A 19,316-nucleotide genomic window follows, 5' to 3' on the forward strand; every position below is an offset into this window, starting at 1 on the left:
ATAGTGAAGGGCTTAACTCTTTGCCCCAACCAAGGAGATACCCATGGTTATAGGAGTTATATAAAACAAGGATGACTACATAGGGTTTCAATAGATCCCTACACACTGAAGTCTACCTCACAAATGTCCTTCAATGTCAGTTCCAACTCTATCTGTATTCCTGGTCGTGCATATATGGAAATTTGTATCATGGATTTAAGTGTTAATTCAGGAATAAAGATTAGCCAGGTTTGAACCTAAGCACTACAGAAGGAAGCAGTGGACTTTCCCTTATGATGCCTGTGAGGAGGATAAAAGGTCGGGTAATTATACCCTCAGCCAAGGGGGCCGCAGCCCAACATGAGGCAAAGGCAATGCAAGTGTCACTGGAAGAGCTGCATTCTTATGTGCACCGCTGGTTCATCCTCCACAGCGGCATGTCCAAAGTGTCCTGAGTGATGTTTGGATAAGAGCTGCTCTCACAAGTGCTATCACCTACAGGCTTGGTGGAGCTACGGTAACGGCAGATCATCTTCAGACCCTGGGGACCGGAGCTAAACACAGTCACTGAGCAGACAAAGAAGTCTGGGGGCTCAGGGCACTAAGGTTACTCAGGACTACGCTCTTCTCTGCTGCACCAATAAAACCAGCTGCCGTCGCATCGGCTCCAACTCATGGCAACCCCACGAGTATCAGAGCAGAACTGTGCACCACAGCTTTTCAATGGCTGATTTTTCTGGAAGTAGACTGCCAGGTCTTTCTTCCAAGGTGCCTCTGGGTGAACTTGAATCTCCAACCTTTTCGTTAGCAGCTCAGTGTGTTAACCATTTGCATCACCCAGGGACTCCACTCGATTAATAGCCTCATCTTATTCCAGCATTCTTAACCTCTGCTTTCTCACCTGCTCCTTCCAACCTGAACAGAAGTATGCTTGGGGAAAATCAGAGGCAGTCCTTGACTTTGGAACCTTGTGATTTACATACCTGGAATTTTCGCACATTCATATATGTGTGAAAAGGTAGCTTTTATCTACTACATTCAAACCCTCTTTTAGCCACTGAGGGAAAAAAAATCCCCCAATACCACACTATATTATCATTCTCAGCCTATGTGTCAGCCTATACCACCAGACCTTACCACCAGGAAAGCTTCTGAAGGGACAGGACGGTTTCTCACACGTTTGTGCATGCTGTGCCTAACACAGTAGTCGTACAGCAAATATCTGGTTTGTGCACTGGTTAGTTCGTTGGTTAGTTTCAGTGAAGTGGAGGAGATGGAAGCTGGATCACACTGCATTGAATAGTACTGGAGTGGCATGGAAGGAACAAGAAAAGTACAGGCTATTCTTTCAAGAGATTTGGCTGAGAAATATTGGTATGTCTCCTATGGTAGGCAACATACTGCATTAGATACTTGCTTGTCTTACTCTCACTTCTAAGCTTGTTGGTAGCAGAGGTGGTATCCTTCCGTCTCCCTGTTCTCTGGAGCTCAAACACAGAACCTTGTTTATAATAGGCACTCAAAAAAATTTATTCAATTTGATTGAATAATTCCCAAATCCTCTGTTCCTAGTCTTCTTTCCCTTCAGTCTCACTGTGGAATTTGACAGTAATCATCCCCCTCTAGAAAGTTCCCCCTACAGCCTCTTGACCCTGCTCTCTCCTAGTTCTTCTCCAACTTTTCTCAGTATTTTTATCTCATGTTCTTCCACCAGCCTAGAAATGTAGATACTATTAGACTCAGTTCTCAGCCCTCTCTTCTTTTCCTTTAAACTCTCTTCCACCTGAAATACTATTGCTTAAATAATTTTTTTCTATGCGGAGAACTCCTAACTAATTATCTCCAGCTATGATTTCTGACATCTCTCACACTCTCTCTCTCTCGTGCTACGCTCCCACTCACACATCAGAAACCCAAGGTATCTTCAAGACAAGAAGAAAGTTGCCACAAGGACAGCAAGTATGCAGGCTAGAACTCTCAACTCCCCTCATTTCAACTGTTGAAGATGATGGACTCAGATTAAGGAATCAAGTTTCAACTTTAAACACCTAGTTTTTAACCTAGAGGGCTGAAATGGTAGTAACTTCGGGACCCACTCCTTGTTTGCAGTACACCATTAGCAAATTGGCAGAGTAGTCTGGTATTGGTACCATACAGTAGTTGCGCAATGAATATTTGGCTGTCCAACTCACACTGGCCAGGACCTTTTGTTCTGCTTCTCCCTGGTGTTTTGCTTGGGCTCAAGGCAGAAAATTGGCACCCCCTGCCCTAACAACCCACTGGGTCCTGACTACTACAGTATTCCCAAGCCACTGTTGCCCCCCACCTTCAGATCTGCTCCAGCCCCAGCACTCTTCACAGAGCCTTCTAGGTTCTAACTTGGCTCCAACCGTGAGTATTTACTTTCTGAATTTTCCCCTTAGAAGGGCTTCAGTGTCTTCTCATGTGAAATTCCCATTGTTGACCTCACTGCACAACCAGCCGCAGACCCTCAGACTACAGAAAAGGACCAGCAAGACCCTAGACTCCATTTCTAGGAAGTCCTGGTCTGTGCAGTGTGAGAGTGAGCTCATAGGCCTTTTTCTAACTCATTTATCCATAACTGTCTATTGCCCTGCTACTTCTCTTGTAATTATTTGTTTGAATTATGATTTAGCTTTATCTCCTACAGTACAGACTGACAAATGTTTTCCTTTTCTTATGGTGCAAGAGACTTCATTTTCCAGCCTTCCTGCAGCTAGGGTGGCAAAGTGACTAAGTTTTTGCCGAAGGAATGAAGTATGCTACTTCCAGGTTAGCCTTAAAACCTTAAGTGTACACTCTTCCATATTCTTTTCCCTTCCTGCAAGTTGGAACACAACAGGCCTGTGATCCAGCTTTGAACATTCAGACTAGGGCAAAGCCCTAGAGGAGCACTACTCGAAGCAGTCCATGAGCTAGTCTCTATCAGTGAGGAGTTATGTACAGAAATTGAGAATCAATACTTAGAAATGTTTACAGCAAATTGACATTGCTGTGAAATCCAACTGCATAATCAGCCTGAAGCATTGGTCTGTGACATACTGGAAATACAGAAAACCCGTCCTTAGCCACAGAGAGTTTGAGAAGCACTGCCCTATAGGACAGCAGATCAACAAGAGGACCTCGGGACTCTTACATGAGAGAAAAATTAATTTCTGTTTTTTTTTCAACTCAACTGCGGGGCCTCCTTGTTACAGCAGCTTAGCCTTTACCCAACGAAATACAGAAACTGGCAGTTGAATGTGAGGTGCTGCCATAATTAAAATTTAAAATATGTGACATTGACTTAGCAGTCAGGTGGTAGGCGGTGAGGGAGCTAATATCATCAGCTGTAAAGTTGGTGGCCCCACTATGCCACAGCAGAAGACTGGTGATCTTTGCACCTGTAAACTCTAAAAACCACTGGAATTGTGGAAAGTACTGAATTAAAGCAATGCTTATCAAGTGCTTCGTAAGATGCTTAACATATAGAAAAAATATATAGAAGTGCTCAATAAATGGTAGGTAGAGCTTCACAAGAAGGTTCGATAACTCAAAAAAAACTCAATGGAATATACAACTGGTGTTCTGGAAGTTTAACTGTTCACGCTCTAGCACCCCAATTTAATGCGGGATGATGACAAAGTCATCCTATACCAGTTGCCACTGAGTGGATTTCAACTCATGGCAACTCCATGTGTGTCAGAGTACAACTGTGCTCCCTAGGGTTTTTCAATGGCTGATTTTTCCAGAAGTAGGTCACCAGGCCTTTCTTCTGAGTTGCCTCTGGGTGGACTCGAACCACCAACCTTTTAGTTAGCAGCTGAGCTCTTAACAATTTGTGCTACCCAGGGTCCCAAGCCATCCTATGTTGTTGTTGCTGGATGCTGTCAAGCCAATTCCGACCCATGGCAACCCTATGTAACAGCGCAGAACCTCCCCATAGGGTAGTTCACTTTTATCTCTATTGCAGATCATATCACACTGATCTATCCTACGGGGTCACCCTGAGTTGAAATCGACTTGACAGCAACAGGTTTGGTTTTTGGTTTTCTTAAATCTTTAGGGGAGCAGATCACCAGGCCTTTCCTCCTGCGGAGTGGCTGGTAGGTTCGAATCTTGTAACTTAAGAAACACCTAATTCTGAAGGATTTTACTTTCTCCATTAACAAAATAGGTTCTGCCAGTTTAACTATTCTACAGACTTCAATTCTATCTGATTATAAAAAATTAGAGTGGCTATAATCTGTAAGGCTAGGTACGCTCTGGTAGCAATCCATGGAAATTCAATCTTGCTAACATTCCGTTTCATTTCTCTCTGTAGGATATTCGTGACATTTGCGTATATGGGGAGCTGCAGGCATGTAATAGGCAAACTCCACTGGTCTCGCTACAGAAGATTCTAGCCAACAATTCGTTCCTCTACTAACACTTCCAGTTAACATTTTCTCACTGTTCACTTCATGTAGGAGAAAAATGCATAAAGACATGCATAGAGATGTAAAATGCCCTTGGGAAGCTCATAACCTAGAACTGTGGTTCTCAACCAGGGATGTCCCCACCTCCCCCTGTGGACACCTGGCAATATCTAGAGACATCTGTGATAGTCATGACTGGGGGTACTACTGATAGCTGGTGGGTAAAGGCCAGGAAGCACTGCCCCCGCCCCCACAACAAAGAATTGTTGTTGCTATAGAGAGTCAATTCTGACTCAAAGCAACCCTACAGAACAGAGTAGCACTGCCCCATAGGGTTTCTTAGGCTGCAATCTTTATGGAGGAGCCCTGGTGGTGCAGTGGTTAAGTGCTCAGCTGTTAACCGAAAGGCCGGTTCTACTCTGTCCCACAGAGTCACTATGAGTTGAAATCGACTTGACAGTAACGGGTTTGGTTTTTGGTTTTCTTTAATCTTCAGCGGAGCAGATCACCAGGTCTTTTCTCCCGTGAAGTGGCTGGTAGGTTCGAACTGCAAACCTTTAGGTTAGCAGTAGAACACTTAATCGTTGCACCACCAGGGCTCCTAACAAAGAATTAAAACCTACCCAGTCCCAAATGTCAACAGTCCCAAGGTTGGGAAACTCTGATCCGGAGATGAGTATAATATGGGGCTCAGCGTGATATGATCTGCAATAGAGATAAAAGTGAAGTGCTATCAGACTGACAAAATTTAAAAAGGTGAATAACACTCAGTGTTGGCAAGCGTGTGGGCGGAACGGCACTCTCATGTTAATGAGAATGTAAACTGCTATAAGTTTTGGGACTGGGGTGGGGGGGAAGCTTTAAAAATGTAGATATTATTCCTATCTTCACTTTCCTTCCATTCGAATTGTCTTCTCTCTTCCTTTCCCTTCTCTTTTCTTCTCTTCCCAGAATAGAGAGGTCAGCATGAGGCTAAGAATGCAGGGCAATGAGGAAAAGATTGGGGAACTGCAGGGGGATGAACTAGGGTTGGGGAGCCACACCGAGGACTGAGCTGAAGGACTGGAGCCTGAGGAGCAGTGGGGGCAGGCGTGTTGGGAAGCTGCATGGGGCACGAGATGGCAGCCAAGGACAGGAGGCAGTGGAGGGCTTACAAAGCAAGAAAAAGTAAGATTGCCTTCGTGGTTGGGAAATTGTTACTTGGAGCAAATAAGTACATACTGAAGATAACTGGTGTCAAGTTTCTTGCTGGCAGAGAAGATATTTACAAACATATAAAAGGGGAAGAATAGAAAGATCCCTAAGGTGCTGGATTGGAATTAGAGGTATTGATATGAACTCAATTTTTATAACTTATATACATGATCTGATATATATGCATCTCTAAATGTATATGTGTGTATACATTCAGACATATACAGTAGCCCCCTCTTATCCGAGGTTTCACCTTCCGTGGTTTCAGTTACAATTGCCATTGGAAAAAGGTAAATGAATATATAGCATGATGATGTCTTAAGCCATCCGCTTCATCATAACTTTTATTACAGTATATTGTTATAGCTGTTCTATTTTACTATTAGTTATTGTTGTTAACCTCTTACTGTGCATAATTTATAATTAAACTTTATTAGAAGTATGTATGTATAGGACAAATCATGGTATATCTAGGGTTTGGTACTATCCGTGGTTTCAGGCATCCACAGGAGGTCTTGGAACATATCCCCCATGGATAAAGGGAGACTACTGTATTTCCTAGGTCTGTTCTCTGAGAGGGCTAGGGCAACGGATATCCCAGTAACAATGGGTACACCATCCTTCCATATGCTGGTTTCTAAACATCATTCTCTACTAAAAGAAGAGATCAGGGAAAAGTACAAGATGAGTCTGGACTATCTTGTGATGCCAGAAAATACAGAAATGCTTGATGAATGATAAGAATGTGTCAAAAGGGCACAGGAGCCAGCTCAAAGGGGCTCCCACTGGCGAAACTCAAAATAATTTGGACAGCGAAATGAATAATGATAGTAACAGATTTCAAATTATTGAATACAAAAGGAATGCATGACTGCTTACTGATAAAAATGAAGCAATAAATGAAGAAGAAAGGAAGTTCTTTCTTATGGTAGAATGCCAACTAATAAATGTAGAGTGAGTTATAGAAATAAAGAATCACCATACGGCAACCTTCACAGAGGTAGCTGATTCAGGTAGGAGTCACCAGTGACTGGTAAAGGTGTAGGTGGAGGTTTGATGAGGAACAGGTTATTAGCATAATCTCGGAATTAAAAAAACCAGTGCCATCGAGTTGATCCCAACTCATAGCAACCCTACAGGACACAGTAGAACTGCTCCATAGAGTTTCCAAGGAGTGGCTGGTAGATTCAAATTGCAAACCTTTTGGATAGCAGCTGAGCTCTTAACCACTGGGCCACCAGGGCTCCGCACAAATACCAATACATTTGAAAGGGGAAAATGGTGAATTTAAGGTGGGGAAACCTGGCAGACACCAACATAACCAGGTGATCAAGGTTAGTATTCCAGTGGTGGACGGGTTGGCATCTTCGGCCTCCTGATGTGATGTTCTAAGAAGAACACAGCTTCGTTTCTGTGGCATCCCTGCCAAGAATGCATGACCGGAGTCTGACCTGAGCCTGGTTATGAGGAAACACCCGACAGACCCGGTTTGACAGTCATCTTACAGAACGGGAAGCCTATACTCTTCAAAACTGCAACGGCTTTAGGAACAGGAAAAGTCTGAGGAACTATCGCAGAAAAGACATGACAATTCATTATAACATGGATCTAGATGGGAAAAGACATTTGGGAGAGTGTGAAGTAAGAATGGGAACCATGGATTGGGTGGTAATGTACCAACGTTCATTTCCTGATCTGGTGCATTGTATGCTGGCTATACAGGACACTGTACTTTTAAAGAAAAAAAAAAATACACACTCTGGAGTGTTTAAAAGGAGCCCTGGTGGTCCAGTGATTAAGCGCTTGGCTGCTAACCGAAAGGTCGGCTGTTCGAACCCACCAGCCACTCCTCGGGAGAAAGATGTGGCAATCTGCTTCCATAAAGACTACAGCCTTGAAAACCCTCATGGGGCAGTTCTACTCTGTCCTATAGGGTTGCTGGGAGTCAGAATTGACTTGATGGCAACAGGTTACGGGGAGTGCTCAAGGGTAATGGAGAATAATGTCTTCAATTTGCTCTTAGAAGATTCAGAAAAAAACTGATGATAGACAGATAGACAGACACTTTGATCCTAATACCATGAGGACATGGAAAAGGATTTTACTTATTTCCTCTCTGCCAGACCCATGTGATAGTATTACTACAGGGACAGGACTCCTATTCAAAGGACTGGCCTAATAGCTATCAACCAGGGCAGGAGGCAAATGACTCACTGTAGTTCTCCTTGCACACTCTATACCTAATCCCTTGCTTTTGTCTTCAGTAACTAGTTACTCCCAATGGCTTTCAGACTTGAACTTTGGGTTTCTAGCTCTCCTTGAGGAGTGAATGCCTCTGACTGACCCCACTGCCCATTTTTGACTGAAATGGTCTGAGCCTGCCTGAGGGCAGCTTAAAGATCCCTACAGAGAAGGGGCTTTGGGGCAGCCTGGCTGAAAGGGGGAAACCAGAAGGCTTGCCTTAAAGCTGTGTTTACAAAACATGCACGTTGTTTTTATTTAGATCACGTATTTGTTTGGAGGGCCTTTGGAAAGACTGATGGAGCCAGGAAGGAGCCAAAGTGCCCTCTAACATAGGCCTGCCACCTGCGAAGCCATCCCTTGATGACACCACTAAATGTGCACATGGCTGAGTCAAGCGCAGGGCTAGTAGAACCTCCAGTCTAATGTCAGGGAACTATGAAGACACAGAACTAGCTGATGAGTAATTAAGGGGGCTGACCAACATCCTTAGGTAAGGGTGGGCAAGCTATACTGGGTGGGTTATCTTCCACAGTGACACACAGTCTGGCCAAGCCTGAGGTATATGAAGGATTCACATCTGAGTAGAGGTGCCAAGGTCCACAGGAGCACAGCAGCGTCCGGGGTCACAGGCAAGTGGGGAGTTCAAGGCCACAGACAGGATAGGAAGCCAGAGGTCAAGTGCTGCAGAGGCCAGGCCAAGAGGTAGAGAGAGAAGAAGAAGGAGGACACAAGCCTGTGATGTGGGGAGGGGATGGGGAACAACCCAGGATATCAGAACCTTGTTCTCACTGGGTACTGCTCTCCTGGCTTGCCAGGTCAGACAGAGAGCAACACACTCTTTTCAGACTAAATAAAATAATGAGATTGTTTCAGAGGAAAAAAATGTTGAGTCAGTTTAGTGCTTTCCAAAGTGAGCCTCAGAAACCCAAGTGCACAAGAAGACACAGGGCAATGAGAACAGCATAAGCGTATCCGATTCAATGTTAGATGCTTGCCATTACTGCTGCTCTCCAACTCACTGAGTAAGGAGCTACATCTTTGTTTTTATCCACTAAGAACAGAGATGGTCAGACAGTGCAGGTAGTTCTAAGAGAGAAATAAAGCATCTTTGGAACTTTGCCTTGTGCCTTTGATCATACAGTGTTAGGTAATCTCAGTCCTGCAATTTGTCTTCCTCTCATATTGTCCACAGAGCAGTTTCCCACCTTTGGCAGGATTTCCTCCTTTAAGTCTGGTATGACATAGATGAGCAGCAATATCCACTTGGCACACTGTGGCTATGGGAGAGCCTTCCACTCCCACAGAGTCAGCGCTAACTGAATCTGCCTGGCATGTCTATGGCTTTAAGCCAATTCAGTCATGGTTGACAAAGCAAAACTGGAACAGACCCAAATTTTTAAAATTTGGGTGATCTGGAATGATAACCAAAATAGGAAAAATTACAGGTCAAAGCCCTGGAATGAGAGACTCAGAAGGGGTATAATGAGCCCTTTCAGGAGCCTGATGCATGGGATTGGGTTGGCAGGACTGTGGAGAGCTACACACACTCAAAGCCATACAGTTGGCCGCCATCTTTGAGCAGGGCATCGCTGTTTCCGGGCAAAATCCCATGGGCTAGAGATTTGGTTGCTATGCAAAGTGTACACTGCCCTTGTTTTCTAAGAAGGAGATTAAGTTTCTAGCAAGGCTTCAACCCGTAATTTTTCCCATTCCAGTTATGGTTCTGTTTCACTCAAATTTTAAAAATTCAGGTCTGTTCTGGTGTCACTTCCTCAGCCATAACTGAACTGGGAAGAACTGGTGCCAAGCCCTGGGTGTGTCCCATATCTGGAGGCCCTGACCCTTTAATTTCAAGACGTACATAACCCTTCACAGGGTACAAACCTCTTTCACATACAGTACTTAACTGGACCCATCAACAACCCATGGAGGTAGGTAGAAAAGGAATCATTATTCCCATTGTGTAAATAAGAAAACTGATTCAAGGATGACAGGTAGTTTATTCAAGGTCACAGAAGCTCACAAAAGTGGAGCTGGGATTAAAACCTAGAACCCCTGTGTTCCAAGTGCCTCTCTAACCCAGAATTTTATAAACACAAACTCTCAGAGCTTATGTAGATAGCTCCCCACCCCTTACCACCACCGCCCGCCATCCATGGCAGGACTAAGTTCCAGGGGACTCTTCTACATACACAAAGAATCCAGGACAAGGGGCAATGGATCAGCAAAGTCAGAAAGGAGAAGGCTCAATACCCACAGGAGAAATGACGGCACATAGAGCAAAAGGACCACAGCCAGTGTTATGGATTCAATTGTAGTCTCCAAAAATATGTATCAATTTGGCTAGCCCATGATTCCCAGTATTGTGTGACTGTCCACCATTTTGTCATCTGACATGATTTTCCTATGTAATGTAAATCCTGCCTCTAAGATGTTAATGAGGCAGAATTAGAGGCAGTTATGCTAATGAGGCAGAACTCAATCTACAAGATTAGGTTGTATCTTGAGTCAGTCTCTTTTGAGATATAAAAGAGAATCTGAGATGGGAGGACCTCATACTACCAACCAAGAAGAGTTGGGAGTGGAGAGCGCTTTTTGGGCCCAGGGTTCCTGCACTGAGAATCTCCTAGACCAAGGGAAGATTGATGACAAGGACCTTCCTTTAGAGACGATAGAGAGAGAAAAGCTTCCCCTGGATCCAACACCCTGAATTCGGACTTTTAGCCTCTTAGACTGTGAGAGAATACACTTCTATTTGTTAAAGCCATACACTTGTGGTATTTCTGTTATAGCAGCACTAGGTAACTAAGACGGCCAGGGAAGGGGAAAGCAAGCAAGAAAAGTGTAACATCTCTAAGTCACCTAAGGCTTGGGAATCTATCTTTGCACTCTCACTGGAACAATATGCATTTGCATCCATGTTTACACAACAGCTAATACTCTGATTAACTTAATGTTTATCTAGGAGGGAAGGGAAGGAGTGCAATCAGCATTTAAGGAGCACTTCCTGTACATCAGAGACCCTGCTAAGTGTTTTCTCTTTTCATCCTGGGAGGTGAGTATTATCTTCATCTTTACAGATGAGGAAATTAAAGCTTAGAGGGGTTAAGCAACATGCTCAAGGACGCAAAGCCTGGGCTGGAACAAAGGCTGGTCTGACTGCAAAGCCCTGCTCTTCTCTTTATACCACATTAATAATGCCTTGGACCTGGTCTCTGCCATTTAGAAGCTTGCAATCAGACTTAACTACTCTGTTGGGTATAATCACAGGCCAGGAGGCATTCTGAACTAATGTATACTCCGAGGAGAATGGCTAATGGATAATTTGAGTTATAGTAATTCCTATTGGACTTATAGTGATTCCCCTTGCCCCGGCCCAAAGAAATAAGAGGTTGAGCTTAAGTTATGGTGGACTGGCGCTCCTCAGCAGGAAACTGGGAACCTTGGGGGAGAAGCAGCCAGACTTTGGAATGTGTGCATGACTTTGAGAGTGTGTGCCCTGGCAGCTGCCTGGTGATAGGCTGTGTGCATTTGTTCCCCTGTGCATGTGTGTGTGTTTGAAAACTGAGAGAGAGAACTGACAGCGGTGGTTCAGTGCGAGAATTTTCACTTTCCATGAGAAAGACCCAGGCTCCATTCCTGGCCAATGCACTTCATGAGCAGCCACCACTCACGTCACTGGAGGTTTGCGTGTTGCTATGATGTTGAACAAGTTTTAGAAGAGCTTCCAGACTAAGGCAGACTAGGAAGAAAGGCCTGGCAATCTACTTCCAAAAATCAGCCAATGAAAACCTTATGGATCACAACGGTCCAATCTGCAACCAATCATGGTCCTAGTGCAGGTCTGGGCAGTGTTCCGTTCCATTGTGCATGAGGTCATCATGAATCGAGGGTGGCTCCATAGCAGCTAACAAGTCTCTCAAACAGGTTCTGATGAACATACACAAAAAACAATCATATCCTTTAGTGTTTTCGTTTGAGTCTTAATTCACAGAAAACAGATGCAGATCTGTTGTTATCAATCATCTCATAAAACAGCCGGATATCTAAAATAGATCTGACTGAATATAAAGAGTCTAGTAGTTGATTTACACATTTGCCAGATTTAGAAAAGAGGATGTGTCATTTGTAGTTAAATCAAAGCTACGAAGTTTTGCAATCTAAAGACAAAAAAGAGAAAAAAAGAAAAAATTGCCAAAACAGTCTATTTTCCTAGATATACAGCAGTGACAATCAATAAAAGTGATGTCCAGATGGTTAGACGATTGTACATAATACCTGATCCATACAGTCTCAAGGAGCACCAGAGTGGCACAGTTAAGCACTCAGCGACTAGCCAAAAGGTTGGTGATTCACACTCACCCAGAGGCACCTCCAAAGACAGGTCCAGCAATCTGCTTCCAACAGGTCAGCCTCGAAAACCCTATGGAGCAGTTCTACTCTGAAACACACGGGATCGCCATGTGTGGGAATGGACTCGATGGCAACTAACATCACCACCAGCACCAACATGCAGTTCTAAGCCACAGGAGACAACGCTGGAAGCCCATCTCAAGTACACACGCCTCACTGGCAGTGTCTGCTCGCTGCTCTTTTTAGGATGGCCCAGTGTGTTTAGACACACATGGTGTTAACAGAGCCAAGGCTGTGTGTCTGTTTCTAACTGCACCATTTCTAGTTGAAAATTAGAAAAATTCTATTCACTGGGTTCAGACCACACAGAATTGGATCCACTGTCTCATGATAAGACAAAAAAAAAAAAAAAAAAAAGGTTGCCCCTGAGTCAGATAGTTCACTCTTAAACCCAACAACTCTCAGCATTATCAAACAAACTCATGTATTTGCAAAATGTCTTGTGATCCATGAGAGGAATATCTGCGGTATGGCAGGTATGGCAAGTATGGCACTTGCCCTGGAGACCACTTGAAGGGGGTGGGGGCGCATGCGCCCAGCCACTGAGCAGTTTCTATTAACCCAATAGGCCCAACATCCTTCCTCAAGCATGGCAGACACAGAAGTGTAGCAAGGGTGGGGGCAGAGGGTGCCACTTGCCCCCAGGCACAAGTCCAAGGCGGTGTTCGGAATGACATTCCCAGGCGCCACAAATATGAAAGGTGCCTAACTGAGGCAGCTGAACAAGAGGAGGCGGAAGGCGTTTCTGCTGACCGTGGCCACTATCAAAGTCTATTCATCTTGAAATTGGGAGGGAGGCGCAACTTTGAGACCACCCCTGGACGCTGGTGCCCTTGCCACAGCCCTGCAGGGGCGCAATTTCAGTGTCTGTCATAGGCGCTATTTTTCGTGTAAAACGGATCATCTGTCTGTGACTGACATTTACTGTATTATCCAACTTATTAAAAAACAAGTAGGAACCATGAAAAGGTGCGCTGCCCTTTGCTTCTAAAGTCACGTTTTAAGATCAGGTAATACACTGGATGGTAAAAAAAAAAAAAAAAAGTAAGGAGAGAGAAAAAGTGTTGGAGTGACAGTAACAAATTTTGAGGGAAATATTTCGTGGAAACTACTCAGTTAAAAATTAACCTACAAATGATTTGGAGGGCTGTTTTAATGATTATCTTAATAAGACTACATTGTTTCTAATATTCACAGTTGCGCCTCAAATTACATGCTTGAGAAATTTCTGACCAATTTTTGGATAGTTGCAACTCGCTGAGGGAAAGCAATAAAGTAACAGTGCTACAGAACAAAGCCCTTTTGTCTGCCGGTGGGGAGAGGGAATCCCTGGGACCTTCCCTTACTCATACAGCACAACCCCCAATAATGTCACCAGCTACGAAAATTGTAACTATTTCCTGAATCTTTTGATGCCTGCAAGTGATTCGTGCTGTTCCTCAACCGACATACCATAGTACTAGGTGCAGCTAGAGGCTGAAAAATATTTTATCCCTAGGTTCCACAAGAGAACCTCAGTTTCCTAGTCAACTCCGAAAACAGTTAAGTCTGTGTTTGGCAAAGAAGCACCTGCGCAAAAGCAAAGCGGGGCCTGCGCCGCACGTGCCCGCGCCTCTGCGCGCAGACAAGCAGCCCACAGCAGAAGAGCGTGGAACGCGGATTTTGCATCCCTACTGCGTTTTGATCTTGGAAAAAAGTGGGAAAGAGCAAGATGCACAACACCCCCCACACACACACACCGCCCCGAAGGCCTTTCCCAGGTGCTTGGAGTGGGTTTGGGGCCCAGGCTGAAAACCTGGTGACCCCTAAAACCCATGGGCAGGGTTCGGCGAAGCTCCTGCGCCCGGGCCTCTCCACGCGCTCTCGGCTGTCCGCAGCCCCCCGAACCTTCCCCGCCCGGAGCCCCACTCACCGCTCACGCTCGCCCCCGCAGCCGAGCCCAGGAGCGGGGCCCCTGCGGCTGCCGCATGCCCTCGAGACCGAGCGCGACGGGGCGCCGGGCTCCGGCCGGGCGCGAAGAGCAGCTGAAGACGGCGGGTAGGCGGCGCAGCGCCTCCTCTCCAGCGGCGGGTGCGACGCGCCCGGAGCCGCAGTAAAGTTTGGCGGAGGCGAGGGCGGGCGCAGAGGGGGCGGAGGGGGCCGCGTCCCCGCCCTGCCTCGCCCTGCCCGGCGCGGTCGACCGTTCCCACGGGAGAGCGCCCTCCACCGACTAGGCACCGATCCGTGCATCTACAGCCCCTCGCGAGCCAAGGGAGAGCAGCTTGTCCACAGAGGGACGCCCGCCTGGGACTCGTCCCTCGGAGGGTGGCCGGCCGCGAGGAGGAGGGGGCATCCAGTGCATGACCACTTTTGCCCACAGACCTTATAGAGCCATACTTGGGAGCCCCATATTAAATCTCAGCCCCTGGGTGCCTCTCATCATTCTGCGGGGAGGGATTTGTTTGAAGTGGCTGCAGGAAGGTGCAGCCCACACCCACCATCCGTGGGAGGCAGGCTTTCTGCCAGGCCAAGACCTAACGCTCTAACAGTCAAACTCCAGACTTACCCAGGATGCAAGCAGCCCGCAGAGGCCAAGGACTTTCACTCCTGTGGCCTTTCCTAGGGGCCATTTTATTGAAAATAAAAAAAAATTTAAGGTTCCTGTAAGAAGTTTCTTGGCCTCCTGGGGTAAGTAGTCCTGGACACTTTGTTTTTCAACCGTTCAAGTATAAAGCCTCCACTGACCCACCTTTGGCAAAGAAGATGCAAAGTAAAACATTGTCATAAAGGCTTTGTTCTCTCTGAATTCTGAAAAGCAAAAACTAGGTCTAAAGAGATGCTAAAAGTTGGGTCTTCCTGGTGACCTCACAGGAGTGACGTACTGTGAGGTAAACAGTCCTAACTCATGTTGCAAAAACTTTGAGAAACCGTGAAAGCATGTGCCCAGATGTCTTCTCTTAGCCCTTTTCCTGCCTGTCAGCCCTTCCTTCCTTCCACATTCATATTGGGCCCTTGTGTGTACCAGCTTGGAAACCCTGGTTGTGTAGTGGTTAAGTGCTGTGGCTGCTAACTAAAAGGTTGGCAGTTCGAATCCACCAGATGCTCCTTGGAAACTGTATGGGACAGTTCTACTTTGTCCTGTAGGGTCACTGTGAGTCAGAATCGACTCAATGGCAAGGGGTTTGGTTTTGGTTTTTGGTGTGCCAGCTGGGAACCACAACTAAAGAAACAACCTTGTTAGATTATCTACCCCATGCCATCAGAAAGATTCTCCTGTCTCTGAAGGCAATGTCTTAATAATGTTCTATTCCTATACAATGTACCTCATCCGGTAGACCATGAGAGCCTAGTGTGGCAAAATTTTGATCAACATGTACAGATTATTGTTGCTATATCTGAGTGTTTAAAAAATTACTGTGGTGTCTTAGAGATGAACTGTGTAGAGGAGGGTACAACTTGCAAAGCTGGTAATGAAAGATTCTGTGTTTACTGGAACGAACAAAAACTTTGCATACGATATGTCACAGCAAGATTGGAGGAGTAAACAACTCAAACAGCACAATGCTGGAGGGCGACCTGGTGAACACAGAAACTCTGAACCACCAGCACTGAGCAAATGCCTGATGCATAATAAGCCCGCAAACAAATGTGTAGCATGTTGAGGAAAAGTTGTTGTAGGCTGAACTGGGAACTGTAAACACCATTTAGAGCTCTCTTTCACTGGGTAAAGTTGCTCCAAGTTCCAAACAGCATATTAACAAACGATCTTTGGAAAACATATTATGTTTCCTGAACTTGAACATTGCCAAGGATAGGGACTCCGTGTAGTCAGCTGTGATGACCTTTAACCTATGAATCCTCAAAAAGGAGAATGGATACAGTGAGCTTCTTGCAAAAGGAAAAAGACTTTCTAACTCGATGGATTTTTTTTTTTTTAAACAAATGTGAGTCAGATGGAGAGGGAAGGCAAGAGGGTGATAAAGAAAAACAGATGGAGAGGGGAAGGGACAGGAAGAACATTCAACTATGAAGACCTGTGGGCAGGAACAGGAGAAAAGAGACAGAGGCAAACAACAAACTAATAAGAAAGGTGCGACTAAAATCCTAATTTTGGGAAGGAAGCTTGAGGATCATCTACCAGAACCTTCCTTAAGTCCCTGTGGGGTCTGGTATTTCTCTCTCCTCTACCAAAATGTTTTGTTAGTAAAACCAAATTAAAATGATCAAAAATGGCAAACATAGATAAGTTGTAACATTGGTGAAGGTTAAGACAGTACACAATACTGGGGAAGCCAGCACAACTTGACAAAGGCAAGGTCCTGGAAGCTCCATAGACACATCCAGAATCCCTAAGGGACCAGATTACTGGTCTGAGGGCTGTGGGGACAATGGTCTTAAGGAACATCTAGCTCAACTGGCATAACAGTTTATAGAGAAAATGTTCTACATTCTACTTTGGAGAGTAGTGTCTGGGGTCTTAAAAGTTTGAGAGTGGTCATCTAAGTTACTCCACTGGTCTCATCCCGTCAGGAGCATGGAAGAATGAAGAAAACCAAAGATACAAAGGAAAGATTAGTCCAAAGGACTAATGGACCACAACTACCACAGCCTCCACCAGACTAGCCCAGTACAACAAGTGGTGCCCGGCTACCACCACCGACTACTCTGACAAGGATCACAATAGATGGTCCTGAACAGAGCTGGAGATATATGTATAACACAATTCTAACTCAAAACAAAAACAAAACCAGACTTGCTGGTCTGACAGAGACTGGAGAAACCCGAAAATATGGCCCCCGGACACCCTTTTAGCTCAGTAATGAAGTCACTCCTGAGTTTCACCCTTCAGCCAAAGACTACACAGGCCCATAAAACAAAATGAAACTAAAGGGGAACACCAGCTCAGGGGCAAGGACTAAAAGGCAGGAAAGGACAGGAAAGCTGGTAATGGGGAACCTCAGAGTCCCTGGGTGGCACAAATGATTCCAAGGTCAAGAAGGGGAGAGTGTTGACATGTCATGGGGTTGGCAACCAATATCACAAAACAATATGTGTACTAATTGTTTAGTAAGAAGCTAGTTTGTTCTGTAAACCTTCATCTAAAGTACCAAAAAAAAAAAAAAGGCAAACATGAAGTCTGAGGGGATACTTTGCCTTAGAGTAGCTGGAAGGTAGTTCAAAACTTTTTCAACAAACATTTGCTGATCAATTTCCTGTATACAAAGTGTTGTGTTTTGTGTTCCCAGGGACACGAAGATTTATAACATTGTTTCTATAAGTGGGGGAGGGTAGGCATTCCGCAGTGCTTGATGGAAGGGAATTGTGAGGGCTGAAAAGACAGTTGTGGCCTTGGACGAGCTGTGTCCTCCAGCATTTACCTGGCAGGGAATAAATCCTGAAAAATAAATAAAGTTAAAAACAGGCCTGCCTCCTGCTACAGTGACAGGCAGTGTGGGACTCAGGCAAGACCTCTCCCCCTTTGGATTTATGGAAGAGGCCCGTGTTCCTCCATCCCCTAGCTCAGATTGGGCCTTTGTTCATATGGGCAGGAATTCACAGTTTTGCTGTCCTTAAATTTGAGAGGTGTCTGGACAAATCTCTGTTGAATTTTACTCATCTATACTAATTTTTGTTTATGCTAATTAGCAGAGTCCCTGGGTGACACAAATAATTCCAATTCATGGTGACCTCGTGTGTCAGAGTAGAATTCTCCTCCATAAGGTGTTCAGTGGCTGATTTTTCAGAAGTAGATTCTCAGGTCTTTTTTTCAAAGCATCTCTGTGTGGACTCAAACCATCAACCTTCTGGTTAGCAGCCAAGAGCATTAGCAGCTGGGAGTGTTAACAATTTGCACTATCTGGGGATCCCAGAGACTCCATGGTAACTTTTTTTTAATACTAATTAGCAATGGAGATGCCAACAGCATGTGAACAGTGTGAGAAAATGAGATGGCAGCTACAAAGTAAAAGCTGTAAGTGATGACTGAAATAACAACTGGAAGGTTCTGAAGAAAGACTAAGCAAAAGGTAGAGAAACCAAAGGAAAACAGAGATGGTAGAAGGTGTCCCTGTGGAGTATCTCTTTCAAGGGCATGTGTGTCCTTAAGTGGAAAGCATTAGAAAATCATGGAAACATAAATATCAAAAAACATAAATACCATAACCAAAAAACCCCAAACTCATTGCTGTTGAGTCAATTCCAACTCACTGCGACTCTGTAGGACAGAGTGGAACTGTCCTATAGGGTTTCCAAGGAGCGGCTGGTGGATTCCAACTGCTGACCTTTTGGTTAGCAGCCTTAGTTCTTAACCACTGCACCAACAGGGCTCCCATAAATACCATAAATACCCCCCAATTTTTTAAAATCAAAATAAGATTAAGTTCATTTAAACTAAACAAACCATATTTTATATGAAGTATGGGAATCATTTAAAAATACTTCTTAGAAGAGAGGACAGTACACAGTACTGGGGGAGCCAGCGAGACTTGTCCAGGACAGGTCACGGAAGCTCCATGGACGACACATTCAAACTTGCTGAGGGACCGAATTACTGGGCTGAGGGCTGTGGGGGCTGCGGTCTCCAGGAACGTCTGGCTCAACTGGCATAACACAGTTTATAAAGAAAATGTTCTACATTCTACTTTGGTGAGTAGCGTCTAGGGTCTTAAAAGCTTGTGAGTGGCCATCTAAGATACTCAGTGGTCTCACCCCATCGGGAGCAAGGGAGAATGAAGAAAACCAAAGACATAAGGGAAAGATTGGTCCAAAGGACTAATGGACCACAACTACCACAGCCTCCACCAGAGTGAGTCCAAAACAACTCAATGGTGTCCAGCTACCACCACCAACTGCTCTGACAGGGATTACAATAGAGGGTCCCAGACAGAGCTGGAGAAAAATGTAGAACAAAATTCTAACTCACAAAAAAAGACGAGACTTACTAGCCTGACAGAGACTGGAGAAACCCCGAGAGTAGGCCCCAGAGACACCCTTTTAGCTCAGTAATGAAGCCACTCCTGAGGTTCACCTTTCAGACAAAGATTAAACAGACCCATAAAACAACACGAGACTAAATGGGCACACCAGCCC

General features: G+C 45.0%; 1 protein-coding gene across 1 annotated transcript in view; it reads right to left on the reverse strand.

The window, feature by feature from the left end:
* The window catches only part of LPAR3 (lysophosphatidic acid receptor 3), a 90,009-nt gene extending 75,730 nt beyond the window's left edge, over window positions 1-14,279 (reverse strand). The window contains exon 1 of the mRNA XM_023549423.2: window positions 14,161-14,279. The gene's annotated coding sequence lies outside the window, so the exon portion shown is untranslated. The remainder of the gene's footprint in view (window positions 1-14,160) is intronic.
* Between the last annotated feature and the right edge of the window lie 5,037 nt (window positions 14,280-19,316).

This window comes from Loxodonta africana, chromosome 3, assembly GCF_030014295.1.
Source record: "Loxodonta africana isolate mLoxAfr1 chromosome 3, mLoxAfr1.hap2, whole genome shotgun sequence".
Taxonomy (NCBI): domain Eukaryota; kingdom Metazoa; phylum Chordata; class Mammalia; order Proboscidea; family Elephantidae; genus Loxodonta; species Loxodonta africana.